Source organism: Pipra filicauda, unplaced genomic scaffold (genome assembly GCF_003945595.2).
Source record: "Pipra filicauda isolate LSUMZ 115617 unplaced genomic scaffold, ASM394559v2 scaffold574_size374424_pilon, whole genome shotgun sequence".
NCBI classification, from domain to species: domain Eukaryota; kingdom Metazoa; phylum Chordata; class Aves; order Passeriformes; family Pipridae; genus Pipra; species Pipra filicauda.
In genome coordinates, this window is record NW_024104725.1 from 159,395 (window position 1) to 183,370 (window position 23,976).

General features: G+C 49.3%; 2 long non-coding RNA genes across 3 annotated transcripts; one reads left to right on the forward strand and one right to left on the reverse strand.

Annotated features, from left to right (window-relative positions):
* Nucleotides 1–6,411: 6,411 nt before the first annotated feature.
* On the reverse strand, nt 6,412–6,902 carry LOC120324530. The gene is made up of 2 exons (XR_005565907.1): nt 6,851–6,902; nt 6,412–6,780 (listed from the first exon to the last, which is right to left on the reverse strand). It is a non-coding gene; the product is annotated as an uncharacterized LOC120324530 (long non-coding RNA).
* A 112-nt stretch (nt 6,903–7,014) lies between these two features.
* Nucleotides 7,015–8,711, forward strand: LOC120324528. Of its 2 annotated transcripts, XR_005565905.1 has the most exons (3): nt 7,015–7,091; nt 7,204–7,310; nt 8,404–8,711. It is a non-coding gene; the product is annotated as an uncharacterized LOC120324528 (long non-coding RNA). The 2 variants fall into 2 exon arrangements; XR_005565904.1 differs by lacking the exon at nt 7,015–7,091 and having other exon boundaries at nt 7,101–7,310.
* The last annotated feature ends 15,265 nt before the right edge of the window (nt 8,712–23,976 follow it).

Here is a 23,976-nt window from a genome sequence, read left to right on the forward strand (position 1 = left end):
TTCCCCAAATTTCTGGGCAAATTTCAAGAGCACAAGAGACGTAGAGTAACAGGACCCTCCTCCTTTATCCCTTCTCTCATCCCTTGTTTTCCAGTCCTCTGGTGACGGGGTGTCTAATTCCCAGGGCCCAAATCCTCCTTTTTCCAGAAAGCCTTTCCCTGCCCCGAAGCCTCCTGCTGTTCCTCAGCCTTCAGGACTTCTGGTTCTATATCCAAGATTTTTCCATTTCTGCCGGAAACAAGGACAGAGATTTTCACAAGGAGTCGAGAGAAGAACTGGGATTGTGTAGATGAAGGAGGATTTTCTGGGATTTGGGCTCAAGTCCTGGATTAATTTAGGGAAGTTGGTTTTAGGAGATTTGAGGGTTGTATCACAGTTCCTCAACCAACCAATGCCCAGGAGATCCTTCAGGACCTCTTCCATAAAGTGGTAGGATTAGGAAGAGGGGGAGTGTCCTTAGGAAATGAAGGAATATTTCATACGGATTTGCATTTCTGTTTTTTGCAACAGGAGGCTTTGAACATTCCCAGGGGGATTGAAGTGGGAATGCCCCTTGGAGGAGCAGAAGGAGGCTGAGCCCAGGACCCAGATGGAGAGGGAGGAGTCTTTATTTCAACATTCCCTGTGTTTGGAATTGTTTGAGAGCAGGAAACTGGTGTCGGGGGGGGCCAAAAATGGGTGTTTAAGCTGGAGGTGGAAATTTGGAAATAATCCAAGACTTCCAGGAAACTGAGGATGAAAAAGTGCCTTGGGATTACGGCCTCCCACACGATGGAGGAGGACTTTGGTGTTCTCCTGGGAGAATATTTCCCCAGATTTCTGGGCTCAAGAGCACGAGGGACGTGGAGTAACAGGACCCTCCTCCCTTATCCCTTCTCTCATCCCTTGTTTTCCAGTCTTCTGGTGATGGGTGTCTAATTCCCAGTGCCCAAATCCTCATTTTCCAGAAAGCCTTTCCCTGCCCTGAAGCCTCCTCCTGTTCCTCAAACCTCAGGACTTCTGGGTCTGTCTCCACGATCCGTGAAGGAAAGATTATTCCCATTTCTACCAGAAACCAGGACAGAGATTTTCCCAAGGAGTTAAGAAAACACCTGGAATTGTGCAGTGCTTAAAAAAACCCTGAACATGCCCCATCTAAAAATCATTTCATAGCACATTCCTGCCCCAGATGATGAGATTGGATCCCTATTTTGGCCGGAATTAAGTGAATTTCCAAGAAAGATGAATCCACCCTGCCCTTATTTGGGGGCACAGCATCCACATCAATCCATAAATATTGTCTTCCAGGATTTATTTGGGTGCCTGAGTTTCAGAAATGCTGGAGCAGATCCCCTGGAGCAGACCCCTCCTAAATCCACAAAAACTTTTGACCTTGGAACTGTCAATGGGCTCGTTTTCCTTCTGGTTGCTCCTGCTTCCAAACAAACAGGAGTTGCCCTGGGTGAAGCTCATCCCACATTCCAACACCTCACCACGGAATTGCCTGGAATTCAACCCCGAGCTGAGAAGCCAAAGTGCTCAAATCGTGCTCTTGGAATTCTCTATTGCATTTGGAAAATGGGAGAACCCTCGTTCCAGGGTCTGTAAATCCCTAAAGGACGAGGCGGCTTTGGCGGTGGATCTTCCCGATCCATGGGGAGCACGGACAGGGATGAAACTCCTGGAAGCAAAGTTTCTGTGCCTGCATCCGTGACTTGCTTTTAGCTGTTCCTCTTTTGAGGAATTCCGGGTGGAAATGGCTGTGCCAGGCAGAGCCTTTCAAGGCATGGGAATACAAGGAGGATGTGGAGCTGCTGGAGCGAGCCCAGAGGAATCCACGGAGATGATCCAAAGGCTGGAACCCCTCAACTCTGGAGCCGGGCTGGGAGAGCTGGGAATGTCCAACCTGGAGAAGTCTCCAGGAAGACCTTGGAGCCCCTTCCAGAGCCTAAAGGGGCTCCAGGAGATCTGGAGAGGGACTTGGGACAAGGGATGGAGGGACAGGACACAGGGAATGGTTTCCCACTGCCAGAGGACAGGGTTAGGTGGGATATTGAGAAGGAATTCTTGACTGGGAGGGTGGTGAGGGACCGGGATGGAATTCCCAGAGAAGCTGTGGCTGCCCCACCCTTGGAAGTGTGCCAAGGCCAGGTTGGATCAACCTGGGATAGTGGGAGGTGTCCCTGCCCATGGCAGGGGGTTGGAATTCCATGAGCTTTCCGCTCCCTTCCAACCCAAACCGTTCCATGGTGAGCTCAGTTTTGCAGAACATTCCCTGAAAAAAAATAACAATCAAATTCCTAACAGTCAAAAATTCCCACTTTTCAGTATTACAGGAGAAATTTGTCCCTGAAAACCGAGAGATGGGAAGGATCTGCAGCTCCAGCGATCCGTAACCTCCTCCTTAAATCTGGGATAATCCAGACACGGATTGCTCTGTGCTTCCCCTGTTTCACCAATTCTTTCCCAAATATCCACAACCAGCACTTTTAGGGAGAAACCATAACTTTTTTAAATTATCCCTGTACCAAACAACGGGGAAGAATGAATTGTTAATCGTGGAAACTGGTAGTTGGGAAGTTCCTTCTTCCTGACAGGATAGGAAAAATGAGGATGTATATAAATATATAAATAGAATATAGATCTAGAGATAAATATATATAATACATAAATATAAATATATAAATATATAACATATTTATATATAAATATATATTATATATTTATATAAAGATAACTATAAAGATATAAATACGTAATATATTTATAAATTTATATATAAATATATATTTATATTTAAAATACAATTAGAAAGACATATAAATTTGGGGGCATAATATAAATATTTATATATTTATACATAAATATATATTTATATATAAAATAAAATTAGAAATACATATAAATTTGAGGGTATAATATATATGATATTTATATATTTATATATAAAATACAATTAGAAATACATGCAAATTTGGGGGTATAATATTTATAATATTTATATATCTATATATAAATATATAGTTATATATAAAATACAATTAGAAATACATATAAATTTAGGGGTATAATATATATAAAAATATTTATATATCTATAAATATGTAGTTATATATAAAATACAATTAGAAAGACATATAAATTTGGGGATATAATATATGTATAAAATATTTATATATTTATATATAAATATATATTTATACATAAAATACAACTATAAATCCATATAAACTTGAGGTTATAATATATATAAAATGTTTATATATGTATATATAGATATATATTTATATATTAAATACAATTAGAAATACATATAAATTTGGGGGTATAATATATATAAAAATATTTGTATATTTATATATAAACATACATTTTTTATATAAAATTCAATTAGAAATACATATAAATTTGGGGGTATAATATATATATAAATATTTATATATTTATATATAAATATATATTTATATATAAAATACAATTAGAATTACATATAAGTTTGGGGGTATAATATATATAAAAATATTTATATATTTATATATTTATATATATAATACAATTAGAAATACATATAAATTTGGGGGTATAATATATATATAAAATATTTATATATGTATATATAGATATATATTTATATATAAAATACAGCCATAAATCCATATAAATTTGGGGGTATAACACCCAATATTATTATCCATAATAATATAGGGAATGTCCAATATTATTATCCACATTATCTAAAAATAAAAACGTATCTCTTGATTTGGGATGAAGCAGGAGCGGGAATTTGGGAGTGTGACCGATTTGATACATTTTCCGGCACAGATTTAGTAAAACAGCTTATTCCCATCAGTTTTCCTGACGTGGCACATTTTTGGATTTTCTCTTCTTTGCTCTTCATCTCCCGACAAATGGGTTATACCTGGATGCAGGAGGCTCTTTCCAAACATTTAGGGACCGTTTAAACCTCAAAGATCCCGTTGGAATCGTCCCCAAAATCAAATCCCTTGGATTTCCTTGGAAATATCGATTCCCCGAGATTCCTTTTGGAATTTATGTCGTCGGGATGGGATGGTTTATATGGAAAAGCAAAATTTCTTTCCCCTTTTCCTCAAATTTGGGGCTTTTTTTTTGGGGGGGGGGATAAGGAATAAGACTGAATCCAACAGGGGATTCCTGATATCCTTCACATCCCAGCTTGTGGGACTAAGACCCGGTCCCACATCCCTGGTCCATTTTGAGGGAGAACTTGGATGTTTTTCTCCTGGAAAAAGAGAGGCTCAACAGCTGATGGCAACACCTTGATTTAAAAACAAATCCAGGGGTGTCCAGGGGTGGAGGGAGGTTGGAATTCAGCCCTCCAGAGATTCCTTGAGGAAGGAACGTCCAGCACCACCCACCTCCCTGTGGGATAAGAACCATCCTCAGGAAAAGCATCTTTCTGGGCATTCCCAAAGCTGGCATTCCCTAAGGAATCCCCCTCCATCCCTGCCAGCATCCAAAGGGGGTCCCTGTGCAGGGGGACATTTTTGGGGTTGTACTTCCTCGGCCAAAATCCATTAAACGGCCCCACCTGCCCGGAATCCATCTCCCTGGAACCCATCTTCCCTGGAATCCACCTCCCTGGAACCCATCTTCCCTGGAATCGCCGCATTACCACCAAACAGGATTTGTTCCACTCCAATTTGTCAAGATTGGACGAGGCCTCAAAGTTGGCAGAGACGTTTATTAAAAGGTTTCTCAGGGATTGGAGTGAGAGAGGCAATTACCTTCCTGGGATCGGGGACGAGGGAAGAGAGGCTCCCATCCCTGTGCCGTGGCACGGGAAGGGATGAGCGGGTTTCTCTTCCTTCTCTGCCAATAAATAGAAATCAGATAAAGAGCCTTTTTCTCTTTTCCTAAAGCTCCACGTGCTGTGGGAACCTAAAATGAGGATGGAGAGGACGGTTGTGTGTGTGTGTGTGTGTGCCGGCATTCCCACCACCGGCATTCCCGCCGCAGGCATCCATCAGCACCTGGGATCAGACCCCAAAACACCTGTCCTGAGCTGAAGGATCTCTTCCCAAAAAAGGGCCCACATCTGACCATCCTTCTTTTTTCGGGCTCTAGGTGTTCCCTCCATGGCCCCCTGGAGGGTCGGTGACCTTGTGGGAGGTGGGGATGGATCGGGAACGGATGAGCCGCACGTGCCACCCCCTGGGATGTCTGGATACGACTCCCCCCTGGAGCTTTTAGTTTCAGGGAAGAGGGCTGGCTCTTGGAAAAGGGAGATGTCTGCCTGCCTGGAGACTGCCAGGGGAAGGGGTGGAAGCAGCAAACAGCCGCGATTTGGGAATCACACCGGCTACTTCTGGGAAGGAGGGAGGGATGAGATCACGGCTCTGAAGCGATGCCAGCCCACCCCGCGTTGGAGAGGTGGCACTTTGTGCCAGCCAAACCCCTCCGCTCCAGTGGATGCCAACAGTGGAACATCTTTGGGGGCACTGTCGTGCTTAAATCCCCCTCAAAACCAATTTCCAGGGCTTTCCCACCTTGGGAAGAGTTGGGGAAGGTTCCTCCAGGAAAGAGGGAGCGTGTCTGGAAAAACCTCCTCTGCACAGCCAGGGGGGTGTTCCCGGGCCTTCCTTTTGGATAATCTTGAATAACTACAGAGAAACCCCTGGAGGGATGGAAGTGGAGCAGAGCCAGCAGAGGCTGAACCCCAAATTAACCCTTGGCACGAGCCCATGGATTTATCCGGAGGCCCTTTTGTAGGCAAAAGATTTTTATTTCACTGCCTTAAGTGGGCTTTGGATGAAGCCTCCAGAAAACGCAGTGGAGGGTTGAGAGAAACCCACCTGAGCCAATTAATCAAATAAATCACCGCTCAAGCATCTGAGACGGAGGTGGCCCAGTTTGAAGAGCTGCTCCAGCATTCCAGCATTCCCTGTATCTCCCGGATTATTGTTATTTAATTGTATTGAAGCTGCATTTGGAAGCTGGTGGGCACCAGTTCCCAGGTGAGAGCTCCCCTGTTTTATTTTGAGTTTCAGATGAGTTTTCACTGATGATATTAAGCTCATTTCAAATTAAAGTGTGTGTGTATGGGGGGGAGGAAGTGTTTTCTCTTTTGAGCTGAAAGGGAAGCGAAGAAATAACTCCCCACCGAGAGCAATTCTTCTCCTTTCAAGACAACGGTGACAGATGAAAAGGAACTTTTCAGAGCTGATATAAAACAAAACTCCTACCTTTGCAGGGGGAAGAAGGGCCGAGGGTTTTTTTTGGGAGGGGGAATTTTCCTGGCAAATACCTGCCTTCGTTTCTGTCGACAAAACATTGGATTTGCGAGGCTTTGATTGCCCTTCTGCCGTTCCCACAAATAATTGTGGGATTTCTGGGGGGGCTGTCAAGGAGAACTGAGAGCCAAGCACACCACGGGGACGAGATGCAGAAGGATGGCTTTCACTTCCCCTTCCCTCCTGTTTATTTAATGTTTCCCTGCTTTTGGGTTCTGGCTGGAAAACTGCAGTTTCTTTCTTTCTTTCCCCAGAAGTGCTGGTGCTGAATTCCTGCCGAATTCCAGGCTCGACCTCTTTTCCAGCCTCGTTTTAGCACCGTTGGGTGCTGGGATAGTGAGGATTTACAGCCCCAGCCACTGGGAGGATTTGGCTTTTTGGGTCGTTGGAGGCCGTGCTTTTCCTCCTGGGGGTGTGCCTTGGCTGGCCTGGATCCCGGAGCATCCTTTTCCTTGCCACAGGAGAAGGGCTTGTCCCGGGATTAGGGCATCCCAGTGGGGCTTAGGGGATTGGATACGGCCTGGAGCACCTGGAAAAGTCATTTAATCACCTTGTGAGCACAGAAAATGGAGTTGGGGCTGAATTCCCAGCAGCTCTACCTGCTCCTGAGTTTGTCTCTTAACTTTTGGAATCAAGGGAGGGTAGGAATTTTTCCCTCTTTCCAGTTGCAATGGGACGTTTGGATTCATGACCTGGAAGGTGTCGCCGTGTCCGTGACACTCCCGTTGTGACCTCACGGCTCACAGAAGGTTCCAGGGTCCAAAGCTCTCCATCACCCTCCACCCTTGGAATAAAAACAGGAGCAGGTTCCCTTTCCTTTCCCTGCAGGGGGGAGCGAGGGTGAGATATTTTAGGGTGGAATCACAGCCCGGGAGGAATTTTGGCACCCCGAGGTGAACATTGGGCATAGAGCCCTCCCAGAGGCATTTTGTGTCCTTCTGCCCATCTCCAGGAGAAAGGAATAGCAGACACAAGGGACCTGTGGAAGAAGAAGGTAGGTGCATTGGCATATCCCAAAATTCCATCCCTTCCTGGCCTGGATTAAGGATGGGAGCAGAGGTGAGGGAGATCTTGTTGTCCTTTGCTACAGTGGCTTTGATATCCATCTGGGAAAGCTTGTCAGGCCATTCATCTCCTCCCCACCTCCCTCATTCCCCCAGACTGGCTCATTTTGTTGATAATTTATGGTTAATGCTCAACTTTTTGTGGTTGTTCCTGCTCTGGATTCATCAGGACTTCTTAAGAATTCCTGAAAGTGGAGGATCTAACTGAGCGTGGGGCTGAGGTGGACACTTACATCAGGAATTACCCACATCCCAAATGGGAATAATTAGGGAATTGCTGGTCTAAGGGGCCTAATCTGTTTGAAAAACACGGGAAGGACCAAGTGGAAGTTCCCAGGATGGATGTGGTCCTTGGGATGGTCCTGCATGAGAGGTTGAGGGACTTGGGGATGCTCAGCCTGGAGAAGAAAAGGCTCCAGGGAGATCTTAGAGCATCTTCCGGGGCCTAAAGGTGCTCCAAGAGAGCTGGAGAGGGACTTGGGACAAGGGATGGAGGGACAGGACAAGGGGGAATGGCTTTAAGATGGAGGAGGGTTGATTTAGATGGGATATTGGGAAGGAATTCTTCCCTGTGAAGGTGGTGAGGCCCTGGCACAGGTTTCCCAGAGAAGCTGCAGCTGCCCCATCTCTGGAAGTGTCCAAGACCAGGTTGGATTGGGCTTGGAGCAACCTGGGCTGGTGGAAGGTGTCCTTGCCCATGGCAGAGGTTGGAATGAGATGATCTTTCAGGTCACTTCCAACCCAAAACATTCCATGATTCCATGATCCTGTTATTCCACACACTCCCATGCTTTAGTCCCAGAGGAAATGGGAGCAGTGTGTGCAGGCAACATTCCCAGAGGGTAAGTCCCCAGAGCAGTAACCAGGAAGGGGAGGGTTGGAGAAGCCTCATGCAGAGCTGGATTTCTTTTTCCACCTCTGCTCTGCTCCTTGGAGCACAGGGAACTGCAGGATGAAGGCAGAGGACCCAGAACCAGAACCCAGGAATGACCAAGGCCGGGACACGATCCCAGGGATGATTCCACTTAAACTCCATGTCTGCCTGTCTTTCCTGCCTGCACTAGTTCTTTATCTTTCTTATCCTCTAGTTCTTTATCAAGCCATTCCAGGATTCCATGATCCTGTTATTCCTCATACTCTCGGGCTTTGGCCCCAAAGGAAATGGGAGCAGTGTGTGCAGGCAACATTCCCTCCATTCCCAGAGAGCAAGTCCCCAGAGCAGCAGGCAGGAAGGGGAAGGTTGGAGAAGCTGGATTTCCTTTTCCACCTCTGCTCTGCTCCTTGGAGCACAGGGAGCTGCAGGATGAAGGCAAAGCACCCAGAGCCAGAACCCAGGAATGACCGAGGCTGGGACATGATCCCAGGGATGATTCCACTTAAACTCCGTGTCTGCCTGTCTTTCCAGCCTCCCCTAGTTCTTTCTCCCTGCTGTTCTCCCTCCCTGGAGTTCCTGGCATCCTTCCTGGCTGCCTTTCCCTGCCGGTGCCCAGCCCTGGCCGGATTAGGTCGGACACAACAAGCGGTAGAAGGAGCCCGGCCGATTTGTCCCGCTCGTCCCTGGCTCCCTATCTGTCATCCCCACTCCAGATCCGCTTGCCCTCCTTAAACAAGATCTCAACTGACCGTAAGGCTTCTGTCACTCCAGCCACCCAAATCAAACCCCTTCCCTCATCAAATCCCTAATCAGCCGGAACGGCTCCGTAAGCCGCGCTAAATTGGCTCCTCTCCGCTCCCCCTGCTGACCGCTGCCCTTCAATGAGCCGGCCCCGGCTCTGACTCCGAGGGCAACATCACGACTAATTATATTTTCCCTCGCCTTTCCAAATCCTCTCAGGCACCGGGACGAGCCCAGGTATCGAGGAGAGTGGAGGGAGATTAACGGAGAACCCAGGAGGGGAAATGTCTCGTAGCTGCGAGTGCCGGAGCGCTCGGGATGGGGTTTATTTTGGGGTAGGAATGGGGTGGCTCCTGCTCCCGGGGCGGGGAAGGAGCCTGGTGGAGGTGGTGGCACGGTGGGACCTCGAGGGTGAAGGTGGTAGGAGGAACTGGTTGTCTTCTGGCAGCCCAAAAAAAGGAGGAGAAAGGGATGGAGGGACACAGGGAAGGTTTTGCTCTCCCAACCTCCAGGGTTGTGCCTTGACTAGTTTTCCAAGGGGAAAGAAATATCTCCCTGTGCCCACTGAAAACATCCCTGCAAGTGGCTGGAATTGCCCTCAGAGCTTGGAAAAATGCCATAGGGATCTGCTTTCCCTGGAAGACAAGACTGGTGGAGGATCCTCTGCTGGGCCGAGAGACACCAGAGCTTCTGGGATCATGGGAAGACATTTGAGGATGGGCTGGGATGATATTCCAGCTGGTCTGGATGCCCTGAGCTGTGTTAGGGATTAAATCCCCCTCAAATCAGGGTGAGGTGGTGGGTGGGGGTGGTGATGGTGTGAGGGGGCAACACTCAGCTAAACCAGCAGGGAAAGGAAGGTTTTACTCTCCCAACCTCCAGGATTGTGCCTTTAGTTTTCCAAGGGGAAAGAAATATCCCTGTGCCCACTGAAAACATCCCTGCAAATGGCTGGAATTGCTCCCAGAGCCTGGAAATTCCTTGAGAAGAAGGGACCAACCAGCAGTGGTGTAAAAATGCCATAGGGATCTGCTTTCCCTGGAGGACAATCCTCTGCTGGGCCGAGCTTCTGGGATCATGGGAAGACATTTGAGGATGGGCAGGCATCCAGCTGTGGAGCTGGGATGATATTCCAGCTGGTCTGGATGCCCTGATCCGTGTTAGGGATTAAATCCCCCTCAAATCAGGGTGAGGTGGTGGGTGGGGGTGGTGATGGTGTGAGGGGGCAACACCTGGGCAAACCACCAGGAAAAACCCATCCCCGAGTGAGTCAGGATGTAGGGAATGAGGTGACTGATTCCTGCCAGGAACACCTGGGTGTCAGATCCCGGGGCTGCATTTTTTCAGCTGGGAGACGGGAATGGATCAGCAAGGGAGGGAATTCGATTACGAGCAGATAAACTCGGGCTTCGGAAGCGGAATCAGCAGGGGATGTTTTAATCAAAGGGGAAGATGAATTGGCAGTGGGATAAAGCCCAAGCAGTGGCCACAAACCCCAAAATTTATGGCTTGTGTTGCCACATAGTCAATTTGGGTTTAATTTCCTTGCAATCCTCGAGCTCTGCTTTATGGAATCTCTCCCTGATGGAAGGTGGGTGACGAGAGACACCTGGATTTTTTGGTGTTTAGAAGCAAAAGGTGTTTTGTTGCCTCAGATATTCAAGTTCTCAGGCCTTTTTCTGGCTGACCTTTGATGGTGCCAGAGGTGAACTCCCCAGGCTCCTGCAGGATTTCCTGGGACCAGGGAGTTGCTCCTTTGGGTGATTTGAGATCTGGGGGGCACAAGGCAGAGCTCACAGGGATGGAGGGCCTTTCCTTTCCTTTCCTTTTCTTTCCTTTCCTTTTCTTTCCTTTCCTTTTCTTTCCTTTCCTTTCCTTTCCTTTCTCCTTTCTCCTTTCTCCTTTCTCCTTTCTCCTTTCTCCTTTCTCCTTTCTCCTTTCTCCTTTCTCCTTTCTCCTTTCCAATTTCCTTTCCTTAAATTTCCTTAAATTTCCTTAAATTTCCTTAAATTTCCTTTCCTTAAATTTCCTTTCCTTTCCTTAAATTTCCTTAAATTTCCTTTCCTTTCCTTAAATTTCCTTTCCAATTTCCTTTCCTTTCCTTAAATTTCCTTAAATTTCCTTTCCTTTCCTTTCCTGAAATTTCCTTTCCTGAAATTTCCTTTCCTGAAATTTCCTTTCCCAAACCTTCCCTTCCCAACCTCCCCAAACTTTCCCTGATCTGTAGATTCAAAACAATAATAACAATAAAAAAAACCCAAAACCCCACTTCCTTTTTTTTCCCCATGGAACAAACCCAGCAAGTTCCAACCCATAAACTTTTATGGACACCAATAAAAGGCGGCTGTTGTCCCCTCTATTGAGTTGTTGAAGAGGCTGCTGAGGGATTTTCCTGCCTTGTCATTCCTGAACTTCACAGGGAGGGGACATAAATCACCTGGAATGAGTGGGAGACTCCATCCCCCCCCCCCCAATGGTGAACCTGGAAGTTCTTTTTGTGCTGCTTTTTCTACTTAAATGGTGAACTTGGAATGAATGTTTGTGCTGCTTTTTCTACTCAAATGGAGAACTTGGAGGTACTTTTTCTGCTTAAATGCTGCACCTGGAAGTACTTTCTGTGTTTCTACTTAAATGGTGAACCTGGAAGTTCTTTTTGTGCTGCTTTTTCTAATTAAATGGTGAACCTGGAAGTGTTTTTTGTGTTTCTACCTAAATGCTGGACCTTGAAGTTCTTTTTGTGCTGCTTTTTCTACTTAAATGGTGATTCTGGAGGTTCCTTTTGTGCTGCTTTTCCTGCTCAAATGCTGCACCTGGAATTACCTTTTGTGCTGCTTTTTCTACTCAGATGGTGAACTTGGAGGTACTTTTTGTGCTGCTTTTTCTTCTTAAATGGTGAACCTGGAAGTTCTTTTTGTGCGGCTTTTTCTTCTTAAATGGTGAACCTGGAAGTTCTTTTTGTGCTGCTTTTTCTACTCAAATGGTGAACCTGGAAGTTCTTTTTGTGGTGCTTTTTCTACTCAAATGGTGAACCTGGAAGTTCTTTTTGTGCAGCTTTTTCTTCTTAAATGATGATTCTGGAAGTTCTTTTTATGCTGCTTTTTCTACTTAAATGGTCAACCTGGAAGTTCTTTTTGTGCTGCTTTTTCTACTCAAATGGTGAACCCGGAAGTTCTTTTTGTGCTGCTTTTTCTACTCAAATGGTGAACCTGGAAGTTCTTTTTGTTCTGCCTTTTCCACTTGTCTGCTGGTACGTTTTGCTGGAAGGAGGATCCAGGGAAACACAGACCTGTCAGTGGAAATCTTGGAGTCAGGGAAGGTTCTGGAGCAGATCTTCTTGAGTGGCATCACACAACACATCCAGGACAACCACGGGATGAGGTGCAGTCGTTATGGATTTATGGAAGGCAGGCCAGGCTGATCTCCTCCTGTGACAAGGAGGAGGGAAAGGCTGTGGATGTGCCCGCCTGGACTTCAGCAAAGCCTTGGACACAACAACCCCGTGGAAGGTTCTGGGATTGGGAAATAGTGGCTGGAAAAAAGCTGGAAAAGGACTTGGGAATGCTGGTTGACAGCAGCTGCACACGAGCCCAGGTGGCCAAGAAGGGCAATGGATCCTGGATTGGATCAAAACTAGTGGGGCCAGCAGGGCCAGGGACAGGATTGTCCCCCTGTGCTGGGCACTGGTGAGGCCACATCTCAAATCCTGGGATCAGTTTTGGACCCCTCGGGACAAGAAAGACATGGAGGGGCTGGAGCGTGTCCAGGGAAGGGAATGGAGCTGGGGAAGGGTCTGGAGCAGCAGGAGCAGCTGAGGGAGCTGGGGGGGCTCATCCTGGAGAAAAGGAGGCTCAGGAGGGACCTTCTGGATCTCTGACAGAAGGAGGGAGCCAAGGGGGGGTCGAGCTCTTCTCCCAAATAACAAGGGACAAGACAAAAGGAAACGGCCTCAGGTTGTTCCAGGGGAGGTTTAGGTTGGATATCAGGGAAAATTTCTTCATGGGAAAGGTTGTTGAGCATTGGAACAGTCTGCCCAGGGCAGTGGTGGACTCACCATCCCTGGAGGGCTTTAAAAGCCATGCAGAGGTGGCACTTGGGGACATGGTCAGTGGTGGCTTTGGCAGCACTGGTTGGACTCGATGATCTTAAAGGTCTTTTCCACCCTAAATAATTCCATAATTCCTTTCTGTGCCCACCAGCAAAAGGGACAAGATGAGACCCCTTGTGTGAAGAAAGGCATTGGCCTCTCATACCTACCCAGAACCTGGAGATTTACTCCCAGAGATCATTCCTAAATCCCAAATTCCCCAAGAACAGCGAGCAGGACCCAGGAATCCTGAGCCCCCAGGCCTGCAGTCACTCCCTGTGCTAAAAACTCTTTTCCAGCCAAACTCTTTCCCAACTTAATGGGAGCAGCTGGCAGGTTTTGTGTGTCTGAGGGGCCGTGGATGGCATGGGCAGCCAAACATTCCCAAAGAGCCTGGTGATGCCCATCCCACCATCAGGCAGGAGATTAAGGCTCCAATTAAAAAGAGATGGGGCAGGGACAGAACCTGAGCAGCCCTAACTCCCAAAAAGCTGATTTAGGGAGTGATGGAAGCAGCAATGGGGTGGGAGGGGGAGGATAAAAATTGCTCCAATGAGTTTGCTTTGGTGACACCAAATCCCTCCAGAAGGATAAACTGTGTTGGGCATCAGCTGCTCTTCCGGGATCTCTCCTCTTTCTTGAAAAGATTCCCTCAGCATCAATATCTGTTTTCTAAAGCTTTTCCCTCTGCCTTTAATCCCTCTTTTTCCCCTCCCTCTCCCTGACTGGTCACTGCTAGGTAGGAAAATACATTGTGAGAAAGCCTTGAACTGCTTTTTTTCTGGTGATGGACACACAGCAAGAGAGGAGCTCCCGGCCGAGCCTTTTCCCTGGAAAAACCTCTTTATCCGCTGGAGAAGTTGGGAAGAGGGAGCAGAGGGTGTCAGAATAAAGAGTGACGGTGGAAAGCTCGAGGGGAAATTAATAATTCCGTTTTTTGAGGAGCAGGGGTTGTAAACACACAGTAAATAATGGATGGGAGAAAACAGACCTGGATTTCCTTCTCCCGTCGTTCCAGGCGGGGCTCTGCACCCCGGGAAGGAGCAGGGCCGGTCTGGAACCGGCACCATCCAGGCAAAGGCAGGGATTGCTGCTGCCTGGGAAACTTGGGAAGCTGCTCGGCTTTGGGAAGGCTCCCAGCTGGAATCTCAGTCAGTTAATGCTGTCCCAGTGTTTTTTTGGGGAGTATTTTCAAGGGAATGGGGAGTTTGCCATCCTGAAGGGTGAATTTAATAGTCTGGGCTCTTCTGTGCTGAGATATAACCCTTAAATCCCAGCTTTTGGTGCTGGTCCTTGCAGTCTGGGCAGAGGGGACTGGGAGAACTGGGACTCCGGGATTCCTCATGGGCTTTGGAGAACTGCAGAATCCCAGAGTCATGAAATCCCAGAGTCATTGAGTTAGGAAAAGATCTCCAAGACCATCGAGTCCAAGCTGTGCCCCATCCCCACCTTGTCTCCCAGCCCAGGGCACTGAGTGCCATGTCCAGGCATTCCTTGGACACCTCCAGGGATGGGGACTCCATGGGAAGGGTGTAAGGAGCATCTGTGTACTCTTCTCCTCATCTTTCTCTGTCACAAGCACAAACTGACCCACTCTGTGTCCTCTCCTCCCCCTTCCCATTACTCCTTGTCCGTTCCCTGCATCCTTTCCAAGTGCCTGATCCTCCCCATCTTCCCGTTTCTGCCTCTTTTTCAAACCTCTCTCCCCAAATTTCCTCTCAGTCTGCCGAGAACTTCCACGGCCAACAATCCCAGGGGGTGTGGGCTCCCTCCTGAGAGCAGAATATCCCACTGGGAACGTGATCCCGGTCGATGACTATTGACTGATAAACCAACACCACATTTCAGAGCGAGGCTGTCGATCGCTGGCATTGATTTATCTGCCCCTTTTCCTCCAACTCCTCAGACAGGGCCCTGATTTACAGGGATGGGAGGCTCAGGACAGGCTGTTCCTCTTCATCACTCATGAATTCAGCTGCTGAGGCTCTTGGATTTCAGGGAGGGATGGCAGAGATGTTTGCGGCCGGAGTGAATCCAGGGAAAGGCCGGGCTCAGAGGTGCAGATCCTGCTCCAAGGTCTTCAGTGGGTCTCTGGTAATCCCAGGTTTGTTTTCTTCTTCTCCTGGGTGGTGACGAGGGCTGGAATTTCCAGACAAGTTGCATTTCCAGAGAGCTGCTTGCCCGTCTCAGTGATGACCTCGGGTTTCCATCACTTACTGGGCGTGGAATCCCTGGAGGGTGAGGAGTGGCCGCTATTCCTGGGGAAGGGAAATGCCCTGATCTCCTTCCAGACATCCCAACTCTCTGGATTTGACAGAGTGGGAACCCCCAGATTCCTCCCTAAGCCAGGATGGAACAAATCCTCATGAGAACGTCAGGTCTTGGAGGACATCTATGTGGACAAGCTGTCTTTCCCTTGGAATTCCACAGGAAAACTCCTGTGGTCTCCAGATCTGTCTCTGAAGATGCTTCCCATTCCTCTCCTCCCAGCTCTGGGAATTTTGGCTGTAAACTTCTTTTATGAGAGCCTGTAAAATGAGGGATTGGAGGATGGTCGATGCCTCATCCCTGGAGACGTCCCATGGTCAGGTTGGATGGATCTCAGGCAGGAGGAGAATTTGGGATTCCCAGGGTGGCACGAGGCCTTCCCTCCTTCGGTCATCTGCAATGTCCAATCTGGCAAAGCTCCTGAATGATTCCACCATGGATTTGATCCCTCAAATCTCAGTATCCCGTGATCCATGTTCTTCATTTTCCCCTCCAGTCTGGCAGCACCAGTTTCACCAGTTTTCTGAAACCAGAGGAAAATAAACTCAGTCTCAGTGTCTTGCTGCTAAACAGGGACACAAAGGAGCACATTCCTTAGTTTTGGGACAAGGATATCCAAACTCCCATCCCCAGTCACACAGCACCGACCTGCCTGACGAGGAAATGCAATCCCATCCCAGGAACCGCTCCAGGATTTTCCATGGGTGGTGCTGGGATGTTAAATACCCACAATGCCGGGTGGGGGAATTGCAAAGTCTCTCAAAGTTGCATAGGATTAACTTGGAAGTAAATCCCTGGAAACTCCACGTGGCTGGTGATGTTCCAGTTGATCCCTGTTTTCCAGGCGGGGCGCTCCGAGGTTTCTGCTCGGAAGTTCCACACTTGGTTGGACATGGTGGTGGCTGAACGGGTGGGGAGGTTTCTACTCATCATCATCATCATCATCTTCATCAGGAATGATTGAGGAGGACTTGAATGGTGCTGCATCCAGTTGGGATCCGGTCATCAGTGGTGTCCCCAGGGATCAGTGCTGGGCCCAGTTCTGTTTAATGTCTTTATTGATGATTTAGGTGAGGGGATCGAGTGAACCATCAGCAAATCTGCAGATGACACTAAACTGAGGGGGAGTGTTGATGAGCTGGAAGGCAGGAGGGCTCTGCAGAGGGACCTGGATAGGTTGGAGAGTTGGGTTGATTCCAACGGGATGAGGTTCAACAAGGCCAAGTGCTGGGTCCTGCACTTTGGCCACAACAACCCCCGGCAGCCCCACGGGCTGGGGACAGAGTGGCTGGAGAGCAGCCAGCCAGGAAGGGACCTGGGAGTTTGGATGGACAGGAAGCTGAAGAGGAGCCAGAGTGTGCCCAGATGGCCAAGAAGGCCAATGGATCCTGGTCTGAATCAGGAACAGTTTTCTGGGCCCCTCAGATCAGGAAGGATATTGAGGTGCTGGAGCAGGTCCAAAGAAGAGCAACGAGGCTGGGGAAGGGACTCAAGCACAAGTCCTATGAGGAGAGGCTGAGGGAGCTGGGGCTGTTCAGCCTGGAGAAGAGGAGGCTCAGGGGAGACCTCCTCACTCTCTGCAACTCCCTGCCAGGAGGTTGGCAACAATCAGCAAGACAAGAGGGCTCGGTCTTAAGCTGTGCCAGGGGAGGTTTAGGTTGGATATTAGAAAGAATTTCTTTCCAGAGAGGGTGATCAGCCATTGGAATGGGCTGCCCAGGGAGGGGGTGGATTCTCCATCCCTGGAGGTTTTTAAGATAAGACTGGATGTGGCATCAGTGCCATGGTCTAGCAACTGCAGGATCAAGGGTTGGTCTTGATGATCTCAGAGGTCCCTTCCAACCCAGCTGATTCTATGATTCTATGATTCTATGATTCTATGATTCTATGATTCTATGATTCTATGACTTCCCATTCTCTGGGATTTAACAGCCATTCCAACCTCAAAATAACACAGAGCAAGAACAACATGGAGCCCTGAAAGACCTCGAAATCAGGATGGGGTGGAGCTGAAGGCTTCTACAGCTGGAACATGGTGGGCTTCTCATGGCAATCCCTCCGCTGGGATTCCAGAAACCAGAGCCTTTGGCTGGAGCGGCCACTGGATGGATGTCACAGGAACTCTGGGGATGCCCCAAACCTTGCAGGGAACCTTCAAGAAAAGCAAAAAAATCTTCTCACAGGTCTTCCCTTCTCTAGTGGCTCTTCCATGACTGTGAAGGAGAGGATGGGAAGACACGGAATCATGGAATGGTTTGGCTTGGAAGGCACCCTAAAGATCATCTTGTTCCAACCAGGGACACCTCCCACTATCCCAGGTTGCTCCAAGCCCTGTCCAACACGGCCTTGGACACCTCCAGGGATAGGACTTGTCTCCCTGACATGTTTTATTGAGGCACAACTCACACTGTGGCCACATAAACCCTTCCTGCTCATCACTCCAGGCTTTGGGCGTTAATGAAGGAATTCTGGCTCACTCCTTGCTGCTGAGGAACCGGGAAATGGGTCCCATAGGAATTTAGGATGCCTGTTGGCTGTTGTGCTTATCACCTGTCTGGCTGGGGAGGGCAGCTCTCAGGCCTAAATCTCATTGTCCATGTCTTTTGAAAGTCCTCTTCCTAGGCAAGAAGGGGAAAAGTCTTGGAAAAGTCTTTCCAAGAGCAAATGGCCTCTGGATCTGGTGGCATTTCCAGGGCCAACAGGGTCATTTTATTCCCACTGAAAGCTGCAGGAATTGTCAGGGTAGAAGTCACTGCCCTGTCCCGTTTCCACTCTGCTTGGGAATGGAAGAAGATCAGGTTTTAAATGAACCTCCTGCTCTGATATCCATAGAATCATGGGATCATTAGGGTTGGAAAAGACCTCCAAGGCCATCGAGTCCAACCTTTGACCCATCCCCACCTTTTCAATGTGACCGGAGCACTGAGTGCCACATCCAGTCATTCCTTGAACACCTCCAGGGCTGGGGCCTCCACCGCCTCCCTGGAGAACCCCTTCCAACCCTTTCCACAAAGAAATTCCTCCTGATGTCCAACCTTTGATCCATCCCCACCTTGTCCCCCAGCCCAGAGCACCGAGTGCCACATCCAGTCATTCCTTGAACACCTCCAGGAATGGGGACTCCAAACATCCCTGGGAAGCCCATTCCAATGCTTAACAGCCCTTTCCATGAAGAAATTCCTCCTGATGTCCAACTCGAACCTCTCCTGGCACGGCTTGAGGCCGTTTCCTCTCATCCTATCGCCGGGAGAAGAGGCGGACTCCCCACCTGGCTACAACCATCTCAGGGAGTTGTAGAGACCAAGAAGGTCTCCCCTGAGCCTCCTTTTCTCTGAGAGGAACCTCCTTTTCTCCAGCTAAAGAGCAGCAGTGATGAATGAAGTCTCTGAACTAACATGGAATCGTTCCCTCCCTCCTCTCTCTCTTTTGCAACAGAAAAAAAAAGGGGGGGAAACAAATGAAGGGAGGGGGATGAGAGCCTGTGGAGTTGTTGGATCCCACATCCACACCCCGCCCCACGTTCACCTCGGCAGATGGCAGGAGGGAGGATTTCTTAGCGCTGCATGTTTGACATCTCACGGAAGCAGCGAGGCTGAGGTGGGAGGTCCGGAGCCGTCGGCAGCTGCTCCGGCTCCTGCGCCGGGAATGGGAATCGCAGACGTCATTTCACACCTTTTGGGGGGGAGAGGAACTCACGGTGCATCCGCTCGTTCCTCTCCCCCCCCTCGTCGAGCCGTGGCGGTTCTTGCCTTGTCACCAGCTCGTGTGACAGGTGAGGCGATGCGGAGGTTGCGAAGGAAGTCGCTCCGGGGCTTTCCCGGCGCTCCAGCGGGGGTGGGAAAAGCAGGGAAAACATCTGTTCATGTCTCTCTCTCTGCGAAGAACGGGAGGATGAACAGGGAGGAGGTGGTGGCACAGGGGTGGATTTCTGTCCACAAAACCGGGGAAGTTCACCCTGTCCGGGATTCCGAGGCTTGAGGGTCAAGGTTCACCTGAGCGCAGGGTGACCTCTCCATCTCCTCTGAATTCATGGGATAAGGAATGACCCAAGGACTTCCTTCTCTAGGGAAGTTTGGGTGTCCAAACGCAGCAATTCCAAGTGCTGTTCCAAGAGCTGAGCTTCCAGAGGTGACCACCTCTGGACACGTGTCCTGTCCTCTCTTGGAGCTGTGACCGCGGAGTCTCCTGCCGGAGATTCCACTGGAGAGGCTCCTGCTGATTCCTGGCCTGGTTCACCTGGGATGTTGTGCAGGGTGAGCTGCTGTGTGGGATGGAAAGCACACAAACAGGGATGCCAGGAAATCCAGGAGGGAAGCTGGAGGTGGCTCAGGCAGAATCTTTGAGTCCATGGGCTGCTCTCCCCACCACCCAAAGCTGGAGGGACCTCCCTCACCTTCCCACCTGTTGCTGCGAGAAAATCCCAAGGATAAAGTTGAATTCCTGGCTGGAAGGGGCTGTGCTGCAATCACAGCTGCCTCTGAAGAGTAATTCATTCCCAGGAATTCATTCGTTCCCAAGAATTTGTTTGCTCCCAAGTTTATGGAAGTTGAATTATAGGGAAAACAATTGATGCCATCCTGGTGTTTCCAACTGCATCCATGAAGGATCTGATTCCTTAAGGGCCACAGCCACAATAATCATGGAATGCCAACGGCAGTTTGGATCAAGGGCTGTGGAAAAAGCCTGAATCAAAGACCTCCAGTGAGAATTCCCCATCTCCCAGTCAGTCCCAAGCTGGAGAACTTTAATTTGGTTCCTCAGCTGGGGAACAAGCACACGAGGAGCTGGAGGTTATTTCCGTAACTCATTGGCCAAATTATTCAAATTTTTTGGTTAAAAAAAGTGCTTGGAAGTGCAGTAGGGAATGACTGGAAACTTGGACGGCAGAGAGCAGAAGAAAGCAAGGCAGTGCGATCCTGGGCAAAATTCCTGATCCCTGGAAGTGTCCAAGGCCAGGTTGGACGGGGCTTGGAGCAACCTGGTGTCGTGGGAGATGTCCCTGCCCATGGCAGGGGGTAGAACTGGATGATCTTGAAGGTCCCTTCCAGCCCAAACCATTCCATGATTCCACGGAACAGCCCTAAAACGTTGGTGGTCACGGTCTTCAAACAGCTGGAAAATCAAAGTAGTCTTCAAATGTCGATTTTGGTGAACTCCTCTGGAATTATCCAGTTCAGGGGCTTGATCTGGCTGATTAAAGAATGGTATCCAACAGCATGCAAGTTGTTTGCATGGGATTAAGGGATTTCACAAGGATCTCCAGGGAGACCTGAGCCCTTTGGGACTGGCAAGTCAACCAGGAGCCCTTGAGATACTTCCAAGCCCCCTGGGTGGAGTTGCTGGAATTAAAAAGCATGGAAACCCAGCAGATCCAGTGGGAATGCCTTCTCTGGACACAATATGGCTGGAGAGCTGGAGAGCTGGAGAACAGGATCAGCACAGCACCAGAGCCTTGGTAAGATTGAAGTCAACCCCCTGTGGTTGAAACTGTTCGCGGTGTGGGATGACAGGACCTGGAAATGGGTGTGTTTCCTGAGCAGCCCCTGGCATGTCACCCCTTCCCGGTCCCCTAGGACGGGATCTCTATGCCAGCCAGCTCGTTTTGAGATGGGGACAAGAAATGGGAGAGGATTTCCTGGCTGGGATTTCAGCCCCTCTCAAAAGCTCAGTGGGCGAGGGAGAGGATAATTGAGGGATTTGCGAAGCGCACCGAGAGCATCTTCTTTGTCGGGAAAATCCCCTTTTGACATCAGGAAAACCCCCTCTTTTTTTAGGCTGCTCTTTCTGCCCCCCCGATCCAAGCATTCCAGAGCCCTTTTTGCCTCCTGACAGTTTGCCCTCCCGAGAGCCTTCGGCTCAGCGGAATTCCAGGCCGCGCAATCCTGAAGTGCTGCCTCTCGGGATCGCGCCACAGAAGGGGCGGCGGAGCCTCTCACAGCTGGTGAGGCTGCACGTCCTGCCTCTCCAACTGTGGCTCTGGCTGCCACTCAGGGTTGTCCCGGTGCTGGGTGGCACCGCTGGCCAAAATCTGCTCGGAGGTCACTGGGAGGAGGAGCCGAGGTCACCCGGCGGGACACAACTCGTGGAGCAGCTGTCGGTGTTATTGTGTTTGGCAGCCCCTTCTTCTCCCAGCTGGAAAAAAATGAAACCTGAGCACTCAATGGCACGCTCTGTTCTGGAATAAAGCTGCTGGAAGTGATGCTCCCTGGGTCTGGGATGGAATATAAGCTCCTGTCCGTCAGGATGATGGGGCCGGGTGCCAGTTTTCCTCTGGCACGGGTTGGGAAGGGCTGGAACGCCGGTGGAAGGAGGATGGTCCTGGGTGTTGTCTCCAGAGGTCCTGGGTAGATGCAGAATAATGCAGAAGGTTTAATCTCCTTGGCTCTGTGGGATGGCCCTGCCTTTTCCTTTCTGGAATGTTCAGACAGGTTTTTCCAGGGGTGAACGGAATTTGGGCAGAGCCAGCCTGGCAGGATTTGTCCATCTGCAATCCATGGTCAGTAAACAAAGTGAGGTCAAGGCTGGACGGGGCTTGGAGCAACTTGGGATAGAGGAAAGTGTCCCTGCCTGTGGCAGGGGGTTGGAATGAGATGATCTTTGAGGTCTTTTTCAACCCAAATCATTCCATGATTCCAATGAGCTGATGTTTGCTGTGTAAATCATCAGAAAAAACATTCTCCTGGATCTCTCCAGACTCCAGACCAGGAGAGGGTTGTGCCTAAAGGATAAACCCACGGGAGGGCTTTGAAATGAGCCCCTCTGATACTCTCTTTAGGTGGAGTATCTGTGGGGTAAAGTCACTGTTTGAATGGGAGTCGATGAGGAGATGAAGGATTAAAAAGAAAGCACCAGAGTTCCCAAATGTGGTTTTCTCTGAATGGAGTTTTTTCTTTGTGGGATGGGGGGCTGTGTAGTGGGTTTCATGGTCTATCCATCTGTTCCTTCTCTTGTCCACCATTGTTTGGAGCATGCATGGCTTTATTCTAAGGTTTGGACTTCATTTTTTCAGAGATTTCGTAGAATCCTGGAATGGTTTGAGTGGGAAGGGAGCTTAAAAATCATCCATTTCCAACCCCTACCACAGGCAGAGACACCTTCAACTATCCCAAGTTGCTCCAAGCTCCATCCAACCCGGCCTTGGACACTTCCAGGGATGGGGCAACTTCTCTGGGAAATCCATCCCAGTCCCTCACCACCTTACAGAGAAGAATTCCCTCCCAATATCCCATCTAACCCTCTGTCAGTGGGAAGCCATTCCCTGTGTCCTGTCCCTCCATCCCTTGTCCCAGATCCCTCTCCAGCTCTCCTGGAGCCCCTTTAGGCCCTGCAAGGGGCTCTCAGGTCTCCCTGGATCCTTCCCTTCTCCAGGTGAACACCCCCAGCATTCCCAGCCTGACTCCAGAGCAGCTCCGGCTCCAGAGCAGCTCCGGCTCCAGCCCTGTTTCATTTAAATGGTTTTCATTTCTCCCCCCAGTCTTGCAATTTATATAAACTTCTGTTTTCCCTTCCCCGTGGTGGTGAGAAGCAGAGCTGTAAAAAACTGAGCTGGGACTCGTCAAACACTCGCTCAGGCAGCAACGGGAAACTCCGGGAGCATTTGTTGGACTGAAAGGAATATTAATCCCTGGAGAGTTTTTACTCCTCAGCCCGAGGTGGTAAATTTTGCAGCTCAGGAAACAACCAATTTTCCCTGTACACCTTCCCTGGAATCTGTGTAGCAGGAACTCGACTTCTCCCGTGCCATGTCTCGATTTTCCACAGGGAGAAACCCTCAGCTCCTTTTTCCCTGTGTTCCAGCCGTTGAGGGGATCAGGGACATACAGATGTGCTTTCCCTGGACATCTCCCCACAGCCCTTATTCCTCGTTCATGCTGAGTTAAAGGCTCCCACCACGTGTGTTTGGACAGCTGCTCCCTGCCCGGCTCAGCCCTTCACCCCCACGGCCCGAGGAATTCCTGGGAAATTACAGGAATCAAGAATCCATTATTTTATTTATTTATTTATTTATTTTCAGAATGCCAGCTTCAAGTAAACTTTTGTTTCCAATGGGATATTCCCACTGTGAACGGATCTGAATGGGCTGCAGCTCATCTGGATCCTGCTCCACGTGGGAATTGTGACATTTCCCAGCCCTAGGCTTAGTCCACCCTCTTCCAACAAAATTGGGCAACCAGTGAAACGTTCTGTGAATATTCTGGGCGTGGGGGATGATGGGTCGTATCCTGCCCCTCCCACATTCCCGGGTGAAAATTCCATCATAAACACAACCTCAGGGCTGCTCCTTAGTTGGGAAACATCTGCAGCTCCTCCAGATGTCCCAGGGGGGACACGGATATCCTGCTGGATGACTCAGCTCCACCTGCTCTCCCAGGGATTGTCCTTCTCTGCCAGCAAGTGGAATTCGTGAGCCTTCAAGGGAGCAGAGGATCAGACCGGAGAAGTTGTGGATTCCCCATCCCTGGAAGCATCCAGGGAGGGACAGGGCTTGGAGCAACCTGGGATAGTGGGAGGTGTCCCTGCCCATGGTGGGGGGTTGGAATTGGTTGGTCTTTAAGGTCCCTTCCAGCCCAAACCATTCCAGGATTTTCTGCTGCCTGAAATTCAGCGTCGCTGGAGATACAGAGATTCCTGCAGGGAAGTGGTTTAAGGTGGATCCTTTGGGTGGGATGGATCATTCCCAAAAAGGGCTTTTAT